Source organism: Oryctolagus cuniculus (assembly GCF_964237555.1).
Source record: "Oryctolagus cuniculus chromosome 17 unlocalized genomic scaffold, mOryCun1.1 SUPER_17_unloc_1, whole genome shotgun sequence".
In the NCBI taxonomy this organism is placed as follows: Eukaryota; Metazoa; Chordata; class Mammalia; order Lagomorpha; family Leporidae; genus Oryctolagus; species Oryctolagus cuniculus.
The window spans coordinates 2702580-2725220 of NW_027208202.1; the positions used below are offsets into that span (position 1 = coordinate 2702580).

The 22641-nt window shown below is 43.0% G+C and overlaps 1 long non-coding RNA gene across 3 annotated transcripts in view; it reads right to left on the reverse strand.

The window, feature by feature from the left end:
- Window positions 1–9592: 9592 nt before the first annotated feature.
- The window catches only part of LOC127488997 (uncharacterized), a 39170-nt gene continuing 26121 nt past the window's right edge, over window positions 9593–22641 (reverse strand). For 2 of the 3 annotated variants that reach the window (XR_011385760.1, XR_011385759.1), the window contains exons 2-3: window positions 16105–16247; window positions 9594–14166 (exon numbers count right to left, since the gene is read on the reverse strand). This is a non-coding gene — a long non-coding RNA (uncharacterized lncRNA). Of the gene's footprint in view, window positions 14167–16104; window positions 16248–22641 lie in introns of all 3 variants that reach the window. The other variant, XR_011385758.1, reaches the window with a different exon arrangement.

Sequence of the window (22641 nt, forward strand, 5' to 3'; positions counted from 1 at the left end):
TGAGAAACAGGAGAGGATGAGTGAATAGAAAGATTGTGGGAAAACATATCCTGTTGATTGCTGGGGTGGTGCTGAGGTGCGTTGGGTTAAATCTCCACCTGTGATGCTGGTATGGACACAGGTTCGAGTCCTCTCGGCTCCATGTCTGATCCAGCTCCCTGTAATGTACCTGAGAAAGCAGCAGAATTTGGCCCATGTGATTGGGCTCCTGTCACCCACAAAGGAGACCTGGATGGAGTTCCTGGCTCCTGGCTCCTGGCTTCAGCTGGGCTCAGCCCTGGTTTTTATGCCCATTTGGGTAATGAACCACAGGACTGGAAGATCTCTCTCAGTCTCCCTTCTCTGTTATCTTTCCTTGTAAGTAAATAAATAATGTCGTTACAGAAAAATGACATCTGATTGGTGTTTTCATTTGTACTCTAGCTCCTGCCACAATTTTATCCTTAGGGTTACTACAGGGTTCAATGTAAATGGTCCACTCATGACCTTGACTGACTTGCCAATCCTTGGCCTCTTCTCTCCCCCAGGGAGATTTCTCTTCCCTTGATTTGAGTCATCCACAGTCATTCCCTGGGCCCTGTGATCCGGAGCTCTCACACTTCTGAGACCACTTAATTGAAATCTGTTATGTGTACTGAGTACTTGTCATCTGAATTGGCTTCCCTGATGGTCCACTCTGTTCTAAGACCTTGTCAGGATCTTCACTGTGGATCTTCTTATCCCCTCTACCTGTATCACTTCTCTAGCTCTGCATTTCCTTTTTATCCATTTTATATTCCTTGGCATCTTTTACAAATTTCTGTCTACCTAGGATTTTGGTTCTTTCGTCATTCCTATCTTCCCATTCTAGAACCAAAATGTCTCCCTAATGTTCCTGGAGAGCATGTGTGAGCATATAACCTGAAAGAGAAGTAGAAGCAGCCAAATGAAAGCTTTGCAGGTCTCTGGCTTGATTTAACAATAACACATGATGAAAAAGTTCTGTAGATTATTGTTAAATTATCAGTGTAAGTACCCACATATTCAGTAGATATGAGGTAAGAAGGTATGTCAGAAAGTTTTTGGAAAAATAAAATCTAAATGTTTACTTTGGTACAAAAATTTTAAATCCGTGACTATGAATGGTCTTCAAAAACTTCAAGGGAAGCCGGCATCGCAGCTCACTAGGCTAATCCTACACCTTGCGGTGCCAGAACACCGGGTTCTAGTCCTGGTCAGGGTGCTGGATTCTGTCCCGGTTGCCCCTCTTCCAGGCCAGCTCTCTGCTGTGGCCAGGGAGTACAGTGGAGGATGGCCCAAGCCCTTGGGCCCTGCACCCCATGGGAGACCAGGAGAAGTACCTGGCTCCTGCCATCAGATCAGTGCGGTGCGCCGGCCACAGTGTGCTGGCCGCAGCGGCCATTGGAGGGTGAACCAATGGCAAAGGAAGACCTTTCTCTCTGTCTCTCTCTCTCAATGTCCACTCTGCCTGTCAAAAAATAAAAAAATAAATAAAAAAAGTTCAAGGAAAGTGTGTATTAGGAGGGGACTGGCACTGTGGTGCAGTGGGTTAAGGCCCCTGCCTGAAGTGCTGGCATCGCATATGGGCACTGTTTCAAGACCCAGCTGCTCCACTTCTGATCCAACTCTCTGCTATGACCTGGGAAAGCAGTAGAAGTTGGCCCAAGTGCTTGGGCCCCTGAACTCGCATGGGATACCCAGAAGAAGCTCCTGGCCCCTGACTTTTGATTGGCTCAGCTGCAGTCATTGCAGCCATTTGGGGAGTGAACCAGCAGATGGAAGAACTCTCTCTCTGACTCTGCCTTTCTCCATACTCTGTCCTTCAAATAAATAAAAATAAATCCTAAAAAAATTTGTATATTAGGAGAAACCATACATGGATTTCAAAATTTTTGGCTGCAAAATTAATGTTTTAATAAACATTTTATTATGTGATGTTAACTCTACACATAATCAACATTTAATGTGTTAAAATCCATTTTTGTTTTTATTTATTTGAAATGTAAAGTCAGATCTAGTCTCTTATTCACTTGATGAATGCCTACAACAGCTAGGGCTCAAGCATGCCAAAGCCAGAAGCCAATACATGGATGGCTAGAACACAAGTACTTGACCTTCATCTCTCCTTCATGCCTCCCAGGATGTGCATTAGTGAGAAGAATGATTATAATTGTGGCAGGACTCAATCCCAGGCATCTGATATGGGATGTGGTTTTCCTAAGAGGCGGCTTAGCCTTTACACCATAATACTTGCCCCTTTATTCAATTTATCCATAGACTTTTTGATGTACCCTCTTATGACATATGAGAGTGACCATGATGAAAAATACAATATTGGATTGACTTAAGATGAAATAGAAGCAATTAATCCCTGGAATTTGTTGTCAACTTTTCAGGGTTGTGGGTTGACATTCTTGCCTGAGTGAAAAGCCTGGGCTAGGTAGTTTCTTAGGCGGTTCTCACTCTGTAATTATTGGTGCTTGGACATTTTCACATTAGAATCTGTACCTAGTAAGAGTAAAAGGAATATACAGAATATCTGATTCATGTTTTGCTTGGTCTCTGAAGATATTTTAAAGCAGTTTCATGTTGTACAGGATATTTCTGGTTAGCCTTTTTATTCAAACTACTATGAATTAAGTAAAACATACTTACCAAGAAGGGTTTTTCTTTGAATAAATTGATTCTTTTAAGGTTTTACCCTTTCTCCAGGTTTGAAATTATTAGACTTTCAGCAGAGCACAGGAGGATGAACCTGGAAGTGAATGGGGAGCAGAAAACAGTACACACATCATTTCTATGATGACAAAGCATCCTCAAATGTGTTTGGTGGATTCAGTTGTTGTATTGATGCTGATTAATTATGAGTGCCATTTCAAGTCCCATCTGTGACACTTGTGATCCAGCTCCTTGCTAATGTGCTTGGGAAGGCAGTAGAAGATGGTCCACATATTTGGGACACTGCCACCCACATGGGAGACCAGCATGGATTTCTCAGCTCATGTATTTGGCCTGGCAAAGCCCCAGCTGTTGTGGACATTTGGAGAGTGAACCAGTGGATCAAAGATTTTCTCTCTGTCCCTCCCCCCACCTCTATCTGTGCCTCTCAAAAATTAAGTAAGTCTTTAAAAGTGAATAGAAGGAAGCAAGAGCAAGCATTTGGCCTAGAGTTTAGGCTTTCCATGTCTCACATCAGAGTTCTCATAGCTAATACCAAATTCTGCCTCCCAGTTATGACTTACTGCTAGAGAAGAACTGGGGGTTGGTGAAATAATGACTCAAGCCGTGAGCTTCCTGCCACCTATCGGAGACTTGGATTGAGTTCTGGGTACTTGGGTTTGACCTGGTCAAGTCTTGGCCAGTGCTGATAGTTTGGGTGTGAACCAGTGGATGGGAGTGCTCCCCTCCCCATTTCTCTCTCTGAGCTCTCTGTGTCTCTGCCTCCCCCACGGTAATGACATAGAATTCTCCTTCAGTAGTGTGAGACTGGGTTTTTCTTTAAATATCCAATGAGACAAAATCTGTACGTTCTTACTTGAAAAGAAAATGTCAATAATGAAACATAATTAGAGGGTACTAACAATGAAGCATAGCAGGTAACACCACTGATCACAGGGCTGGACTCCATATGGATGCCAGTTGGAGTCCCAGCTACTCTGTTTCCAGTCCAACTCCCTGCTAATGCACCTGGAAAAGCAACAAAGAATGGCGCAAGTTCTTGGGCCCCTGAAAGCACATGGAAGACCCAAAGAAGGTCTTGGCTCCAAATTTGTTTCTGATTGTTTAAGTGATCTGACAATTTTCTGTATTTCATTTCTGGCATATCCTCGATCACTTCTCCTTCAGCTTCTATTATTTAAGATTTGTAGTGTTGGCCGGCGCCATGGCTCAATAGGCTAATCCTCCGCCTGTGGTGCCAGCACACCAGGTTCTAGTCCCGGTCGGGGCACCGGATTCTGTCCCAGTTGCCCCTCTTCCAGGCCAACTCTGCTGTGGCCCAGGAGTGCAGTGGAGGATGGCCCAAGTCCTTGGGCCGTGCAGCTGCATGGGAGACCAGGAGAGGCACCTGGCTCCTGGCTTCGGATCAGCATGGTGTGCCAGCTGCAGTGCACCAGCTGCAGCGGCCATTGGAGGGTGAACCAATGGTAAAAGGAAGACCTTTCTCCCTGTCTCTCTCTCTCTCACTGTCCACTCTGCCAGTAAAAAAAAATAAATTAAAAATAAATTAAAAAATAAGATTTGTAGTGTCTTTGGGGGTGGCGGCTCATAGTGTTTTCGTTATTCTTATTACTATTTTTCCTTTGTTTTTGGGCATTTCTGGAAGCTTTTCTCTTTAATATGTGTCTTGGTGCTTGTGGTGAGGTTTCCCTCTGCTATCAGCTGCTATGTGTCTGTGCATTGCAATTGGAAGCCCGCAGTCCCAATTCCAAGAGTCCTGCTGACCTTTCCATCATGAAGGGGGTGGGTGCAAGAGCTTGGTGCACTAAGCCCTGGCTACTGGGGCCGGACTCTCTTTTCACTGGTGCATAAAATGAGCTCGAAATTTCAATATTTGGGATTTCTCCTTGTTATACAGCTTGCATGGTGGAATTTACTCTGAAATGTTGTGATCCTTGTTCCCAGGTGGTAGGTTTTGTAGAGTGGCCCCCAAAATTGATAGGCATTGCACAGAAAGCAAACACATTAGGCCCCTGCTTACATTCAAAGATATAAACAGACAATATGGCTTGCTCTAGCCAGCTGCAAGGCTGGTGAGGGGAGGAGGGAGTCAAAGATGGACAGGGGTGTGCTCAACCTCTCTGCTTGTTCCCCTATTCTTCCCGCTTGGAAATTCAAATGCAGCTCATCAGGCTCCCCCACCCACTGCTGTTGCCATTGATTTCTCAACAATGTTGCAGTGGATTCATTTCTGAGAGGAGCAGCATGGTGGGGGCAAGAGGAGTGGAGTCACCACACAGACCCCGGGAGTCGGAAGAAAGCAGGCTTGAGGTGAGCAGCCCGCAGACTCATTTATTACAGTTGGAACTACATCTTATATAGCCAAGACCAGCCAATCCAGTCAACGGGCAGTCTATGCCCCAACCAATCACAGCCTGTCGCCAGGCAGGCTCCGTTGCCAGGTGGGTTTCAAAGCTGTTCCTGAGTAACTGACACTCGCTTGCCAGTGGCCACCTTGGCATGGCCTTCTCATTCCGCCACACACTGCTATCTGCAGTTCAGAGGACTTGTGACCTCATGTCTCACCTGGTCTGCCAGGGTGGGGGGTGGCATCAGTCTCCCCATTTGACTTTTTTAAATAAAAGATTTATTTATTTATTTATTTGAAAGAGTTACACTAAGAGAAGAGAGGCAGAGAGAGAGGTCTTCCATCTGCTGGTTCACTCCCCCAGTTGGCCACAATGGCTGGAGCTGTACCGATCCAAAGCCAGGAGCCAGGAGCTTCTTCCAGGTCTCCCACATGGGTGCAGGTACCCAAGGACTTGGGGCATCTTCCACTGCTTTCCCAGGCCATCGCAGAGAGCTGGATTGGAAGTGGAGCAGCCAGGTCTCAAACTGGCACCCATATGGGATGCTGGTGCTTCAGGCCAGGGTGATAACCTGCTGTGCCACAGCACTGGCCCCTTTCATTTGACTTTTCTACCACACCTCCACTGCACCTCTGCAATGTGCCTTTCTTTTTTGCTCCCTCAGCATGGACCTTCCCAGTCTCTGTTGGATTCCTGGGCTTCTCTGTGCTAAATTCTCATGGCTATGTCACCAGCTTGTATCCCCTTTCCTTATTACCTATTTTGCCCTATGTGACTCAGAACATCCTGTTGCTGTACCGCCATCTTGGCCCCCTTCATGTTGAGATGCAATTCTCTGTGATCTTCTGGGCTGTGTCATGATGAGAAACTGCTCTTACAGCTTCAAGGAAGTGTGGGTCCTGAAAGCTGAATGGGCATCATTGTCAAGTATAAACAGGCTGCATAGAAGAGGTGGGTCCCAAGTCATGTCTGTGCCTATGGTCACATGTCCTGTAATCCTTCACAAAATGAAAATGGAGGGGCTTCCCTGCCACTCTTGTCTGTAAGGGTACCTCACTGGTCATCCAGATCCCCCTCTTGGCTGCAAATTTACAAAGGAGCATTGCAGGTAAAGCCTGAAGAAGAGGCAAACATGATCCAAACTGTGGATCTTGATCATGTCATGAGGGGTCATTTTCAGAAACATCTCCCTTGAGTCAACACTGGTTCCCAGATTTTGGAACTTGTCCCCAGATGCAATTACAGTATTGACCATGGTCAGCATTAAGCCAAAGTCATGTGACTGATAAATCAACTCAGGGCTGCCAGGGACAGTATTAGATGTGGGGCAGACACTCAAATACTCAGAACTGACGCTTCTGCTTCTGCATTTGGGGAAGGTGCAGTCTGAGGTCCCTGCAATGTTCTTGGTGTTGCCTGCTTTGGTCAGCAGCATTTTACAGAGAGTGACCACATGCTTAGTGCCATTACTGTCCAGCAAGTCACTGGTTTTCAGGGTCAGGTTAAATAATTCTTGACAAAGGACCTAAGTATCAGCCAAGGTTGTGACCTCAGTGTCTAAGAAACTACCCAGTGACTCATAGAGCCATTCACAGCAGAGCAAATGTGCAACCAAAAGCGACCTGTCCCTAGATCAATACTGAAGAAGTAGACCCTGTTGAGCAGGAATAAGGTCTTTAGTGTTTTCTCTCATTTCTACTTGGACAAGAGAGAAAGAGGAGGATGTGGGCTAGCGCTGTGGCATAGCAGGTAAAGCCACCACTTGCAGTGCCAGCATCCCAGATGGGTGCCGGTTTGAATCCCAACTGCTCCATTTCAGAAACAGCTTTCTGCTGTGGCCTGGTAAAGCAGGGGAGGATGGCCCAACTGCTTGGGTCCCTGCACCCACGTGAGAGACCTGGAAGAAGCTCCTGGCTCCTGGCTTCACATCAGCACAGTTCTGGCCATTGCAGTCAACTGGGGAGTGAACAAGCAGATGGGAGATTTCTCTCTCTCTCTCTCTCTCTCTCTCTCTCTCTCTCTCTCTGCCTCTCCTTCTCACTGTGTAACTCTTTCAAATAAATTAATAAATCTTTAAAAATAAAAAAGAAAGGCAGGGATGGGGAAAATGGCCGTAGAGCACCAGATATGGCAGAAGGTTGGGAATTCTCTGAATTTGTCTTAGCAGGACATTTTGAAACAAGGATGAAGAGGTGTTTCAAACCATGCAGTGGGCTTGACCTCATGTTTGATGGGCTGACTGGACACAGGAAAAGAAGGTTCAGTGTGACTAGAGTAACCATCACTTCTTCCAGGCCAGACAAGGGTTAGATGGGGGAATAGAGGTATTGCATGCAGTCTGTGAATAGGAGAGACAGGTGGAAAAGGGGAAACCTTTTTAGGGTTGTGGCAATGCCATCCTAGATGGTACCAGGGTGCACACTCCCAACAGTGACCAATTCTTGGTTCTAACCCCCACATCAGTTTCAAGGTCAGATCCTATGGGTGGTTACTGTGAGTACAGAGCTCACTCACCCAGGAGCAGTCCATCTGTCCTCATGACAAGCCTCTCTCAGTTCCTACCAACAGTGCTGCATTCTGCCTGGAAGGAGCAGCCTGATGTCATGGCCAGTATCCCTATGGACATCAAGGGACCCTGCCTAGCCTTTGCTTCCTGTGCTCACTGCCCCTCCTAGATTATCCTTAAAGGGCCACCATATCCCTTTCCTCCTCAGTCTCCTTGTTGAATCATGGAGCCTAATGGGAACAATTCTGGTACTCCTGTAACTGTCCTTAGGGGGTGGATGGTACATACCTCTTCCTTATTTGCCTTTCAGTTAGAAGAAGCTGCCACATGACAGCACTCTGTAAACAAGGGAGAGAATGTGTACTTTGACATGAGCACATCATCTTGGAGGCTGAACTGAGTGACCTGTGGTTTTTGTGGTTTCTGAGTACACATAGTCCTCAAGCAACAGCAGTTCCTGTGGGACTCTAGGGGTGTTTGACCAAATCCACCTTTCCCAGAACACTGGCTTCCTGTCCGGTGATCATCAGGACCCATCCCATAGCTGTAGCACAACTGGAAATATGGGCATCTCTAAAATGAAGACTGGATGACCTGTAGTTGCAAAACTATGTCATTTAGGGTCACCCATCCAGCAGATCTAAGGACCCAATGTTTAAAATTTTCTGGATATTTTCTGCTCCATTCCCTCATAACTCCTAAACTGAGTTCAAGGGCCACTCTAGGAAGGCCGGCAGCTTTGCTGCAATCATCACGTCTCCTTTTCCAGCAAAAATGTCAGGAGATCCAGAGAATACAAAATAGAGGTGGATGGTTCCGACTGGTGTTCTGGCTCCATATGCTCTTGCCCCTCACCAGGACTTGATGTACAGTCCCTGCTGAAGGTGAAGTACTTGCTAATCCCAGGACTTGGAGAAATAACAATGGATTGTTTCACCCCTGACTCCCAGATACCCAATCTCTGCTGGGACCCCACAACTTACCTAGGGTACCAGCCCCATGGTACTACACAACACCTGTGACATATTTAGAATAGAGCTCTTCTGGATGCCAAAGTGATCTGAGGACATATTACAATCCTGACAGCCAAACATGGTACAGGGTAGGAATTAGGAGTGGGAAATCAACCTCAGGACAGGGAAATACTGCTTGATGCAGAAGCAAACCCACATCCATGTCAACACTTCTGGCTAAAGGGGAGTTTTTCCCATAGGAACCTCACTGTCTTTTTCCACATCCAGGAAGGGCTACCCATGTCCAGGCTACTATGGTGCCTACATCCTCCCTGGTCCCAACAGCCATAGAGAGTGGCTGCAAAGGACAACCCACTGATAAGTCATGTCTGGGGATGCCTTTAATGCCCTCTCCCCAGTCACACCCACCATGCATCCCTCAGAAAGTCAGATCACATCAGCTGACCCACTGAGGGCTCCACTTCACCCTTTCTGGTGTCTGAAGCCCCACAATGATATTAGGCAAAAAGAAATACCCTACTCAGCCCTCACCATCATCAACTTTAGGAGATGCCTGTCTCTACCAGAGAAATTGAGATGTCTGCATAATCCTTGAGATGCTCCCTGGAATGTTCCTTCCCAATACTGGCTCTCACACAGAGTCCTTTCATTATTATAGGCACACAGAAGGGCAGGGATATTGAAGCCAGTATGGGATCTTACCCCAGATGCCAACCATAGACAACAGTGGCATCATGGAGTTCTGCTAACCCTATCGCAGTGATCTTCCCCAGGACATGAGAGTCCAGTGTCAGCCTCTTCAAATCTTCACTCCTCCCAAATAATTAAACTTCTAGCAGTAGGTACTGGGGATTTTTCCAGACTATGGGAGAAGAAGACATGTCTGTACCAAGTGTGCTATAGGCCTAGGTGAACCACTGTTATCATTTCTTGGACAAGGTGGGAATTTAGGTGCCTATTAGCTACGGCAGGATTAGAGAGTAACTCCAACTGCCTTGACTATATGGGGATCACCAGAGAATTGCAGTTTCAGGCCCACTCTTAAATTATACCTTCTACTGAGGGTCAATATTCAAACCACTAATGCATGTGAAAGTGCCCACACATTCACAGCTTTCATACACAGTTCAAGACATTCCTTCCCTCTGAGGGCCAGACTACTCTTGAAATGTACAAATTTCTGGTGGAGTGATCAAGTCCCCCTTCTGCCCATAGGGGCAGGCCTGTCTTTGACCCTGGTTCCTGACTGCTCTCACCTGTCTGGTGTTTCCAAGTACAATTGCCCTGAATCACTGTGAGTCTGAATGGGCACCAGTGATCAGGGAGGTAGCAGCCCTTGCCACAGGGAGGACTCTATCCAAAAGTCTTGGGAATGGTGCCTATTCATCTGTCCTACAGTGGTCACCTCCAATTCATTTGTTCCCTGTACCAATGGCACAATGGGCCAGCTCAGACAACTTCCTGGTCAGGAAATCAAATATTACAGATAAGACACCAAAGAAACTAAGCCACACTTGAAACTTTTAGGAGGAAAAGCAAACAGTTTATTACACATGCAGACTTGATGAGAATCATGTCCCAAGTGTCAAACTCAACTCCTAGCTCTCCTTTTTTTTGTATCATAAAATCAGAAAATTAAAGTGAAAGGGTTATTCCATGAGGCACCTAAGCAAGAAGAGATAACCATCTCAAGCATGTAACTGAGCTGACTAGAAAAGAGATATACTTTGGGAATTGCTGACATGCACATTGTTGAATAGTAAAACAAAAAAGTCCCTAAAATGTTCCTGAGCAGACAATCCCTGGCCACATCCTGTCTGAGCTGATAGGGGAAGATAATATGGGCTCCAGCCTTATAACAGGAATCATACCTGGCTGATGCTAACAGATAGCAATTTGGCTGGAGAAAAAACCTCTGATTGCAATTAATCTAGCAGGGGACAGCCCATAGCAAGATTCCTGCAAGATGAAATGTTTGAGAAACTCAGAAACCTGTACTTCACATTGACATGAGTTCTCCCATGTATATTGAATAGGATGTGTTGTTTGGTCCCCTCCACTGATAACAGTGTGAGGGATTATAAGTAATGGAGGCAGATTCATATAACATTGTGGGGAAGAAGAGCAAAGGAGCAGTAGGTCAGAAGTTTGGAAAGGATGTGGTCCACTATTTGGTGTGGAGTAAGATCTGTCAATGGTGTGTCCTAGGAAAACGGCATGGTTGCATAATGTTTGTGTCCCCATGAAAGACCCTGCTTCCCCAAGAGAGATTCAGATAGTGCATGTGAGGGAATGGCTGTATCTCATGGGACAGACTAGGAAACAAGGCCATCAGTGAACCTAGAACTGTTTTGAGTTGTGGCCACAAAAATGTTGTCCCTATGTTTTTGTGATCTTTCCATCTCTATAACTATAGGTGATGTCAGCCCACGGGTTGGAAAGATATCATCTCACAGTCATGTAAAATTCTCACTGAGCAGGAGGGAAGATCCAACAGGCTCAGAGAGGCAGTCCAGGGTCATGGAACTGGTAAGTGGTGGAGCTGAGTGACAGAAATGACTTTACCTGCCAAGTCGCAGAGGCTGGGCATTTGGAGTTGAGTTGGCTGCCCCAGCACACAGTGTGGCTGTGAGCACTGGAATGCCCTACATGGGCCATCTTTCCTCCTGTCCATCACCCTCTGTGCTTCCCATGTGTAGATGTACCTTGGTTTTTATGAACATCTGAATACAGCACTGGAAGGAATCCATTGATTTATTCCCTTAATGCATGATTTCCTGGGGCCAGGCCTTGTCAGTGAAGACAGAAAGTTAATGAAGGCAGGCAGTTTTCTTGTAGGGAATGTTTGGACACAGAGGTTCTGGCTGCTGTGCTGTGGTCAGGAGGTTGGAGGAAGGTGACATTATGGTCTCATGTCTATTTTTAGTGCCCTGGCCCTGCTATCACAAAGTTCCACAAATGGTAATTTGGCACATTTTAAGTGTCAAAAGGACCAGGTATTCTCTGAAAGATGTAGGAGAGGGTCCTTCCTTCCTCTTCCTACTTCTGGTGTCTGCTAGAAACCTGTAGAAATAGTTCCTTCTCTTGTAGATACACAACTCTGGACTAGGTCTCCAGCCTTACACAGCTGCCTCTGTGGGTCTGTCCACTTCTCTCTATTTTCCTATGGATCTAAGTATGATCTATAACAAAAAGCTTTCCCACATTTATTTCATTCATGAGATCTCCACTTTGTGAATTCTCTGGTGTTGTAACTGAGATTTTGGCAGAGCTTTCCAACACTCATTACACTCTTTAAGATTTCCCTCAAATGTGAATTCTCTGATGTCTTACGGGTTATGACTTCTAATTAAAGGCATTTCCACATGATTACTTTCAAAGGGTTTATTCCCTATATGAATTTGAAGATGTGCAATGAGGACTGAATTATGGTAAAAGTCTTTCTGAGTCATTACATTCAAAAGATTTCTTGCATGTTAATTCTTTTATGTTTGATGAGGTATGATTGGTACCAGAGGCATATCCACACTTAATGTTTGGTGAGATGTAACTTGCACAAAAAGGCAATGTTGTGGAAAATTCCTGGTGTGAATTCTCTGATGTTTTATTAGTTGTGAATTATAGCAACAGGCTTTCCACCATCATTACATTCATGATGTTGTTATCTAATGATGTGTAGCTTATATTCAAAACATTTTTCACAGTCGTTGCATTCATAAGGTTTCTCCCCTGTGGGAATTCTGTGAGGAGTTGAGGCTTGAATTTTGGCCAAAGACTTTTCCACAGTCATTGCATTCATACGGTTATTCCTCTGAGCTAATTCTCTGATGAATTATGATGTTTGACTTCTTGCCAAAGGCTTTTCCACAGTTTTTACATTCATAAGGTTTTCTCCTGGGTGAATTTTCTGATGTGGGATGAGATCTGACTGCCTCCAAAAGACTTTTCCACACTCATTACACTCATAAACTTTCTGCCCTGTGTGAATTCTCTGACTTATGAGGCTTGATTTGTGACCAAACCCTTTTGCACAGTCATTGCTTTCATAGGATTTCTCCTTTGTGTGACTTCTCTGATGTCTGATGAGTTCTGACTTGCGCAAAAAGGCTTTTCCACAGTCATTACATTCATAAGATTTCTCCACCGTGTGGGTTCCCTGATGATTTATGAGGGTTGACTTTTGGCCAAAGGCTTTTTCATAGTTATTGCATTCATAAGGTTTTTCCCCTGTCTGAATTCTCTGATGTTGAATGAGATGTGACTTATGCAGAAAGGCTTTTGCACAGTCACTACATTCATAAGGTTTCTCCCCTGTGTGAATTTTCTGATGTCTGATAAGATCTTTCTTCCACATAATTTTTTTCCACAGTCATTGTATTCATAGGTTTTATCTACTGTGTGAATTCTCTGATGTTTGACAAGATAATTTTTCAACAGAAAGGTTTTTCCACGGTCATTACATTCATAAGGTTTTTACTGTGTGAATTCTCTGATGTAGAATAAGATGTGACTTATGCATAAAGACTTTGCCACAGTCATTACCTTCATAATCTTTCTGCCCTGTGTGAATTCTCTGATGAGTTATGAGGTTTGACTTCTGGCCAAAGGCTTTTCCACAGTCATTGCGTTTCTCCCCTGTGTGACTTCTCTGATGCTTTGTGAGGTTTGACTTATGGCAAAAGGCGTTTCCACAATGATTACATTCATAAGGTTTCTCCCCTTTGTGAATTCTCTGATGATATATGAGGTTTGACTTCTGGCCAAAGGATTTTCCACAGTCATTAAATTCATAAGGTTTCTCGCCCGTGTATTCTCTGATGATTTATGAGGTTTGACTTCTGGCCAAAGACTTTCTCACAGTCATTACATTTATAAGATTTCAACCCTGTGTGAATTCTCTGATGTCTAATGAAATCTGACTTCTGGTAAGTGATTTCTACACATTCAATACACACATGAGGGTTTTCCACTACGTGAGTGCTGTGATGGAGGATATGGCAGAATTTATTACTGAATATTTCCCACAAGTTTTACAGGAATAGGATTTCTTCCCTATATTTGATCTATGATTCATTCTAACATGTGATTGGTAAATGACAGATTCCACAGGCTTGATGTATTTATAAACTTTCTCTCTTCCAGGACTTTGTTGATGCTTACTGAGGTTAGAATTTTTATGGAAATCTTGTACTACTTGAGTTGTCTTGCCAATAGTGGCAGTTGACTTATTATAAGTTTCTACAATAAAAAGCTTCTCAGATTCACAAAATATATTCTTCCTTTTGAAAAGTTTCCCTTGTCCAATTTGTTCAAGTACCTGCTCCACGGTTTGAATTTTGTGCTGTTGGTTAAGAGGCTCACAGAATTGGAGACCATTCCCAGGTATCTTGGTAGCATCAAATTTCACTCCAGCTTGTAGTTGATCAGGCCCACAATGGGATACACATTGTGACATATATTGCATTCTTCAGGTTTAATTCCTGAATAGTTTCTTTTTTTGATATTCAGTGTTGGAATATGGCTTGAACTAAAATTAAGTTTTTCCTTAATTTAATCATCTTGGGAGTTGATGTTTTATTATTTTTCATAACATCCTGATTCAGATTTTTGTCCTGACTTTTTTGGTAGATCTTACTCAGATCATTCCTTTCCAAGGCATCTGAAGTGAGAAAAAATTAATGATATCACTAAATCAAATATAATTGTTTCTCCTGGCATACCCATGTAAAATGAATGAAGTTACTTATACCCAAGAGGGATAAGATTTTAACAAAATGAGTACAAGATAATATATATGAACATTATACAGTTTTTTTACATAACACATTAATATATTAAATTGTACCTATAGATTTCACAATGTTCATTAATGATCATATTTACTACCAGAATTTTTTTCAACTATGGCTGAGTGGTTTTTGTGGTAAGATGCCATAAGTCACTGCACAGGATGTCTGTATCCAAAAACAGTACCAGTTTAATCTCAGCCTACCCTGCTTCCAATACAGCTCTCTGCTAATGTATACTGGGAAGTAGCAGATAATGGTTCATGTGCTTGTGATCCTGTGATACATCAGAGATGTGTATTTGGAATTCCAGGCTTTGGGCTTCAGATTAGTCAGACTAACTGTTGTAGGTTTTTGGGGAGGGAGCTAATATAAAATCTCTTTCTCATTGCCATTCTGACTTGTACAAAGATAAAACAACTATATTTTAAAGTTGGACAAATATTTAATAAAAATACTCACTTATTACCTAGAAAACAAATTTTCCCTGTCCTTTTTAAAAAAGATCTATTATGTGTTTTACAGAGAGAGGTAGAGCCAGAGACATTGAGAGTGAGAGAGGTTTTCCATCCACTGGTTCACTCTCTAAACAACCACAAAGGCCAGAGCTCAGCTGATCCGAAGCCAAGAGCCAGGAGCATTTTTTGGGTCTCCCACGCTGGTGCAGAAACCCAAGGGCTTGGGCCATCTTCTAATGCTTTCCCAGGGCATGAGAGAGTTGGAGCAGAAGTGGAGCAGCTGGGACTTGCACCAATGACCATATGGGATGCCACCTCTAGATGCCAGGGCTTTAATGCACTGCACCACAGTGCCAGACACCACTGCCCTTTTTTTTCAGTTCATTTTTTTAAAATATGTGTTTTGTACTTCTTTAATATTTCAACTATCAATATGGGAAAGTTTTACTAGATTATTTACTTGCATGTGGAGAAGAGTGAAATGTGTCTGTATGCCAAGCAGGATCACATTTAAGGGACAAGATTTGAATATGTGGTTGTCTCATGTTCTGTCTTCCCAGGAAAACAGCATTTGTGGGAAACCTGACATCCTCAGCTTCTTCAAACTACAACAGTTACAGAAAGTCCCAATAGACCACCTTTGCTATACATTCCCATGTTTAAAGAATTTGTTTCTGCAACCCAGAGTCTGCTCAATTATTGAAAATTGATTTCTAACTCATTGTGAAGACATCAGCCCTGGTTACCTCCTCTCATTTCTTTCTATAAACACTCCTCTGTGATAATTTGAGTTTCTGGAGGTTTTGATCAGTTGTTGATTTTCACATAAAACTTCATTTCCTTTGCCTTTACCAGAGATACTGATCTCCATAGATACTGTAGAATGTCTGTGTCTGAATCACAAGACCAGCTGTCTTCAGGAGTAAGACTTGGGAAAAACTCATGGAAAGAGCACCAGTCAGCATCTGCTGCACTGCTTCTACCTTGGCCTCCCTGCCCATTATGTGCAGACTGACCTGGAAGGCTCTGATGTAGGTATTCTTCCCCCATCCAGGGCTCTGCTCCTTGCTCCAACTTGAAGATCAAGTCAGATTTAGTCATGCAGTGCCCTATTAATGGAAATAATGTAACACTTTGTGAAATCACTATCTTGGGTTAATTAAAGGAGTACAGCTTGGTCCAGGAGCTATGCAACCAGTGCTCCAAACTGAATTCCTTCTCAGGTGGTAGATATTCAAAGTATTCATGGACTCAAATTCAATACCTGTCCCTCATTAAACTATAAATACTGCTCACTTATTTGTCAAATATTGAGAAAATGTTACCATTGGGCATGTGATGAGTATCACTCACCCAAGGAGAGCAGGCTGCTGTAGGTCTCCAGCATCACATCACATCACAGCCAGGTCTTCAAATGCTATCATCATCTGTGATACAACACTCCTGGTCAACAGGTCAACTCTGTCATATAACAGACAATGGCAGTTGTATATCTTCTACATGGGTATGAAGGAAGAAGGAAGGATGTCATTTCATTTCAGATTTGTTGAGCATTTGGACATCTACACAGAAGCATTCAATAGGGGGTCAAACCTATGGTATTAAGGCTGTGAAAGATCCCCAAGCTGGAGGGAAACAGGAATTTCTGTTCACAAAGGCCAGACTATGTCAAGGGCAATTGCACAGTAGGCTGAAAGGGGGACAGCAGTCACTCTGGAATGAGCAATGTTCAGAAGAATGTAGAAGCATTCAGGGAAAAAGACAAGAAACCATCAGGGAAGTTATGAAGGGACTGAACAGAGAAGAATTTCCAAGAAAACACCATGCACAGTCAATGCAATTATGGCAGAGAAAAAATATTTTTTTTAACTTTTATTTAATGAATATAAATTTCCAAAGTACGATTTATGGATTACAATGGCTTCCCCCCCATACCGTCCCTCCCACCCACAACCCTCCCCTTTCCCACTCCCTCTCCCCTTCCATTCACATCAAGATTCATTTTTGATTATCTTAATATACAGAAGATCAGCTTAGTATACATTAAGTAAGGATTTCAACAGTTTGCTCCCACACAGAAACATAAAGTGAAAAATAATAGATGATTTTTTTAAAATGATGATGAAATCAGATCAGACCTATTGTCATGTTTAATCCCAGTGAGAGTCAAGTTGGGAGTTGATAATTTCTTTTTTTTTTTTACAGAGGATCAGTTTAGTATGCATTAAGTAAAGATTTCAACAGTTTGCACCCCCATAGAAACACAAAGTGAAATATATTGTTTGAGTACTCGTTATAGCATTAAATCTCAATGCACAGCACATTAAGGACAGAGATCCTACATGAGGAGTAAGTGCACAGTGACTCCTGTTGTTGACTTTACCAATTGACACTCCTGTCTATGGCATCAGTAATCTCCCTATGCTCCAGTCATGAGTTTCCAAGGCTATGGAAGCCCTCTGAGTTCTCCAACTCTTATCTTGTTTAGACAACATCATAGTCAAAGTGGAGGTTCTCTCCTCCCTTCAGAGAAAGGTACCTCCTTCTTTGAAGACCTGTTCTTTCCACTGGGATCTCACTCACAGAGATCTTTTGCCAGAGTGTCTTGGCTTTCCATGCCTGAAATACTCTCATGGGCTTTTCAGCCAGATCCGAATGCCTTTAGGGCTGATTCTGAGGCCAGAGTGCTATTTAGGACATCTGCCATTCTATCAGTCTGCTGAGTATCTCACTTCCCATGTTGAATCACTCTCCCCTTTATTTATTCTATCGGTTAGTGTTAGCAGGTACTAGACTTGTTTATGTGCTCCCTTTGACTCTTAGTCCTTTCATTATGATCAATTGTGAACTGAAATTGATCACTTGGAATAGTGAGATGGCATTGGTACATGCCACCTTGATGGGATTGAATTGGAATCCCCTGGTATGTTTCTAACTCTACCATTTGGGGCAAGTCAGCTTGAGCATGTCCCAAATTATACATCTCTTCCCTCTCTTATTCCCACTCTTATGTTTAACAGGGATCACATTTCAGTTAATTTTCAACACTTAAGAATAACTGTGTGATAATTACAGAATTAAACCAGTCATATTAAGTAGAACAGACAAAAAAACTACTAAGAGGGATAATGTATTAAGTTGTTCATTAACAGTCAGGGCTATGCTGATCAAGTCACCGTTTCTTATAGTGTCCATTTCACTTCAACAGGTTTCCTTTTTGGTGTTCAGTCAGTTGTCACCGATCAGGGAGAACATATGGTATTTGTCCCTTTTGGGACTGGCTTACTTCACTCAGCATGATGTGTTCCAGATTCCTCCATTTTGTTGCAAGTGACTGGATTTCATTGTTTCTTACTGCGGTATAGTATTCTAAAGAGTACATATCCCATAATTTCTTTATCCAGTCTTCCGTTGATGGGCATTTAGGTTGGTTCCAGGTCTTAGCTATTGTGAATTGAGCTGCAATAAACATTAGGGTGCAGACCGCTTTTTTGTTTGCCAATTTAAATTCCTTTGGGTAAATTCCAAGGAGTGGGATGGCTGGGTTGAATGGTAGGGTTATCTTCAGGTTTATGAGGAATCTCCAGACTGACTTCCATAGTGGCTTGACCAGTTTGCATTCCCACCAACAGTGGGTTAGTGTCCCTTTTTCCCCACATCCTCGCCAGCATCTGTTGTTGGTAGATTTCTGCATGTGAGCCATTCTAACCGGGGTGAGGTGAAACCTCATTGTGGTTTTGATTTGCATTTCCCTGATTGCTAATGACCTTGAACATTTTTTCATGTGCCTGTTGGCCATTTGGATTTCCTCTTTTGAAAAATGTCTATTGAGGTCCTTGGCCCATCTCTTAAGTGGGTTGTTGGTTTTGTTTTTGTGGAGTTTCTTGATCTCTTTGTAGATTCTGGTTATTAACCCTTTATCTGTTGCATAGTTTGCAAATATTTTTTCCCATTCTGTCGGTTGTCTCTTCACTCTCCTGACTGATTCTTTTGCAGTACAGAAACTTCTCAATTTGATGCAATCCCAATAGTTGATTTTGGCTTTGACTGCCTGTGCCTCACGGGTCTTTTCCAGAAATTCTTTGCCTGTGCCAATATCTTGAAGGGTTTCTCCAATGTTCTCTAGTTACTTGATGGTGTCAGGTCGTAGATTTAGGTCTTTAATCCATGTTGAGTGGATTTTTGTGTAAGGTGTTAGGTAGGGGTCTTGCTTCATGATTCTGCACATGGAAATCCAATTTTCCCAGCACCATTTATTGAATAGACTGTCCTTGCTCCAGGAATTAGTTTTAGATCCTTGATCAAATATAAGTTGGCTGTAGATGTTTGGGTTGATTTCTGGTGTTTCAATTCTGTTCCATTGGTCTATCCATCTGTTTCTGTACCAGTACCATGCTGTTTTGATTACAACTGCCCTGTAGTATGTCCTGAAATCTGGTATTGTGATGCCTCTGGCTTTGTTTTTGTTGTACAAAAATATTTTAAAAGAGACAGTAGGCGTTTAACTTAGTGTTTATGATGCCAGCTCAGATACTCTATCTCTGCATCAAATTTCCAAAGTTGGATTTCAGTGCCACCTCCAGTTTCCAGCTCCCAGCTAATGCAGACCAGGGGAAGCAATGGTGATGTCAACCAAGAGGGAGGCCTAGATTCCATTCCTGACTCTTGGCTTCAGTTGTGCCCCACCCCTGCTTGATATGATTATTTAGGCAGTGAAGAAGTGCATGGGAGCTCTCTAGCTTTCTCTCAGTCCATCAACTTCTTTCTCTATCAAGCTCATAAATATTTTTAAATAAGGGAGGAGATTCAAGAAGGAATAGAAAGTAGCTTTTGCTTTTTTTATAATGCCCTGACCTAAAGTGCCGGCATCCCAATGGGTGCTGTTTTGAGACACAGCTGCTTTACTTCTGATCTAGCTGGTCTGCTCTGACCTGGGAAAGCAGTAGAAGAAGGCCCAAATGATTGGGCCCTTGAACCCATGTGGGAGACCCAGAAGAAGCTGCTGGCTCCTGGCTTCAGATCAGCGCAGCTCCGGACATTGCAACCAATTGGAGAGTGAACCATCGAATGAAAGATTTCTCCTCTCTTCTCTCTGCCTCTCCTCTCTCTGGGTAACTCTGACTTTCAAATAAATAAATAAATCTTTAAAAAAAATCTTAAAACATAAAAGAACCTGCAGTAGATTATTTCCCCCACATAGTCCTTACTCTACCTTGGAATCAAGTTCAACTCCTCAAACTATTAAGGACTGCATTACTCTAACAATTAAAAAATAAATGCAACTTATTTGTGGTTTAGCCCTAGGTAACTCTTTCCCTTGCAGAATGCTAAGTGTTTATTTCCAGGGTGGCACTAAAACACTGCCCACTACATCATCTGTATAACACTAAAGACTGTATTGGACATCATGACCCCAAAATTTAGAATATTGTCCTTGAAGCTTCAACTGAAACCATATAACAAATATATATTTTGCTATGGCAACAGAAAGATGAGAGACCAAATTGCCTTATCTTGGATAACTGCAATGCTTGATAGTCATGATAAATTCATCATTCATCTTGTTTCTTTATATTCCCTGAGAATAAAATTTATCTTTATTTTTCCATTTCCATTAATAAATTATTATAAATCTAAAAAGAAAACTGACAGCAAGCTGGGGAATAATTACGAAAACCACTTACAGGGGCCAGTGCTATCACACAGTGGATTAAAGCCCTACCCACAGCCAGCATCCCATATGAGTGCCAGTTTGAGTCCCAGCTTCTCCACCTCAGATACAGCTCCTGCTAATATGACTGGGAAAGTACTGGAGTATGACTCAAGTGCATGGACCCCTGCAACTATGCAGGAGACCCAGAAGAATCTCCTGCCTCTTGTCTAGATTGGCTCTGCTCTGACCATTGTAGCCTTTTGCGGAATGAACCAGCAGATGGAAGACTCTCTTTCTCTCTCTCACTTTCTTTCTCTATCACTCTCTATGACTCTGTCTTTCAAATGAATGAAACAAATATGCTTTAAAAAGTACATAATTTGCAGGTGATGTATTAATTTTCTTTGCTCTTTGAAATATCTGGAAGTGCCCTGAATCATACCTGGAAGAAAATGCAAATGCAAGGATTTAAAAGAAAATTTCTTGGCTTTCCTTCTACATTGCTCTGTAGAAAAAGGAGTGATAGAATGAATACAGGATACATAAATAGAGAAAACATCAACTTCACCACAGAGGAATAAATGTCTAAACATGGAAATATATAAGCAAGTGTGCCCACCTCTATTAAGTGGCAGAGATTAACCAGAAGTTATCATTGGTTTAATGAAAGCATTGCCAAAATTTTATTAAATGATAATGTAAAAATAAAAAACCGGGCCACAACAGAGAGCTGGACTGGAAGAGAAGCAATCAGGACAGAACCGGTGCCCCAATTGGGACCAGAACCTGGAGTGCCAGTGACTCAGGCGGAGGATTAACCTAGTGATCTGCAGTGCCGGCCAGAAACTTGCCACTGTTAACTTTCATATTCCCATCATTTAAAACAAGAGGCCTTCAAAAAGTTCATGGAAAAAGAATATTTTACTCTAATTCCATTTTCCACCCACTTGTTACAGCCCCTTCATCACAACTAACAGGAAGTAAAGGCATTATTTATTATTATCATCCCTGTTTTACAGGCATGAAGACAAGGGAGGAACAGAAAACTTCAGTGGTTTCTGCCTAGGTAAAGAGATAGTGCCAGACCAGGATTTCAATCTGCTTGCCTGGCAACTAGTTGATTGACATCTTGTCTCAAAAGCATCTCAAATTCAACTTGTCTAAACAGAATTAACTCTTGCCAACTCCCTAAAACTAGGTTTCTTCCAGGTCCCTCCCTCAAGGATCCATGTACACAAGCACAACAAGGTGAACCGGACAACTTTGCTCACACCAACCAGTCATACATACCATTGATTCACCCCTCAAATACTGCCAAATTCACCCATCTTCCTCTAGCTCTTATCACCCCTTTCTGGCCAACCGGTCATCTCTCAGCTGCACGTGACAGCCCATACACACAGTTGTTCCCTCCAATCTACTCTCCAAGCAGCAGCCAGGCTTCCTTTCAGGTTTTATTCCAATCATGTCACTCTTAAGGGATGATTTTTCCATGGTTCTTGCATTTCTGCACATCATCCTTTGTTCTGAAGGATCTTGTGGAGACTTTGTATGTTGAACAGACTTGGAAGCCAAATATGGCTATCTCCCTCCACAGCAAAGGGTAGGCTTGTTTTCTATTCTGTGTAATAAAGAATATGTCTCCTTGGGGTGAGTGTTTGGCATAGCAGTTATGATGATGCTTGCCTGCTCATTGGCACAACAGGTTAAGCCACTGTCTGTGACACCAGCATCCATTATAAATTCTGATTCAAGTCTCAGCTGCTCCACTCCCAATTCAGTTCTCTGTTAATGTGCCTGGGAAAGCAATGGAAGATTGCTCAAGTGTGTGGGCCCCTGCCACCCACATGGGAGACCTGGATGAAGCTCCAGGCTCCTGGTTTCAACCTGCCTCAGCCCAGGACGTTGCAGCCATTTGGGGAGTGAATCAACACATGGAAGATCTCTCTCTCCCCCTCTCTGTAACTCTGCCTCTCAAATAAATATATGTCTTAATACTTAGATATTATTTACATATATATGTATATGTTATATACATCAACCTTAAGACATATATTTACTTGAGAGGCAGAATTACAGAGAGAGGGAGAGATGTCGTCCATCTGCTGGTTCACTCCCCAAGTGACAGAAACAGCTGGAGCTGGGATGATCTGAAGCTAGGAGCTGGGAGCTTCTTCCAGGTCTCCCATGTGGGTACAGGGGCCCAAGCACTTGGGCCATCCTCCACTGTTTTCCCA